The sequence below is a fragment of the Phalaenopsis equestris genome, unplaced genomic scaffold, assembly GCF_001263595.1.
Source record: "Phalaenopsis equestris unplaced genomic scaffold, ASM126359v1 Scaffold209375, whole genome shotgun sequence".
Taxonomy (NCBI): Eukaryota; Viridiplantae; Streptophyta; class Magnoliopsida; order Asparagales; family Orchidaceae; genus Phalaenopsis; species Phalaenopsis equestris.
Genome location: NW_018228544.1, coordinates 631,729 through 632,875, shown reverse-complemented (window position 1 = coordinate 632,875; position 1,147 = coordinate 631,729).

Below are 1,147 nucleotides of genomic sequence, written 5' to 3'. Positions count from 1 at the left end.
GAGGTATCATACTCAAAGCATATGCGCGATGCATGAAGTGATCCGACAAAATATGGAAAGATTGTAAAATTGATACAACATGATACTCGACTCGGCAGATGAAACCAATCAAAGCAGTCGAAACTATCAAATAAGATAGGAGGTAGGTATCATGCTTATACACAAATGGTACAAAAGGTTTGTATCCTGACCAAGCATAAGATGAGCGATCGTACGACTAAATAACCTGAGGTAATATCCTCAAAGTAGGGTCGGACATCCAAGTAATCTGAAAAACATGGATCGGTGGTCAAATCGATGCAGTATGTTACTCGACATGACAGACAAAACCCACCAAGGTAGTCGATAAATGTTGGACGAATGAAGCGATCCAGCAAGGAGAAATGCTTCTCTCGAAGGGTATCGATCTCGACTGATCAAAGTAACCCTATCAAACATCAACACATAGTCGGGCATCAAAGTACTTCAACAAAATGAAACCAACCAAAACAGTCAAGAACAAGATATGATTATATGACCAGGATGATCTAACCATAGGAGTGCTTTCACGAGTACTGACGAGACGACTTTCACTGGGGATTCTCCCATTTAGCAAGCTAATTCTTGTTAGGGATAAATCAAGTGTCTCAATAGGGATAACCATCCAGACTTATCTGGGGCTTCATGAGGGTAACCGTCAAGATTTATTACTGGGTGATTCGTACGTTATCCACCACAGATTTTATTGCAAGTTAGGAGGGAATCTAACCTCCAAAGTTTGAAATGCACACTAGCGCTGCAAGTTGGATAGCTAAGCAGATTTTTTATGGGATGGCTAGCATTGTTGTTGGATGAATCTAGTGATAATATCGTTGGCGTGTTGACCTTTGTTTCTCGAGTGTGGGTTGTTTTAGCACATTCAAGCTCCACATCATAACAAACCCAACCAAATACACACTAATAATGAGATTAATAATTCAACATAACGCATGCTCCACTCAGTACTGTACTCAAAACTAAGGGTGGCCAACAGTAATTGATGTTCGAATCAACATGCTCCAACCGTGGCTATGATTGTTTAGAAACGTGGCGGAATCCAACTTCCATCCCCTAAAGTGGGCCCCGCCTAAGCATCTGTCTTATATCTGACTATATATATATATATATA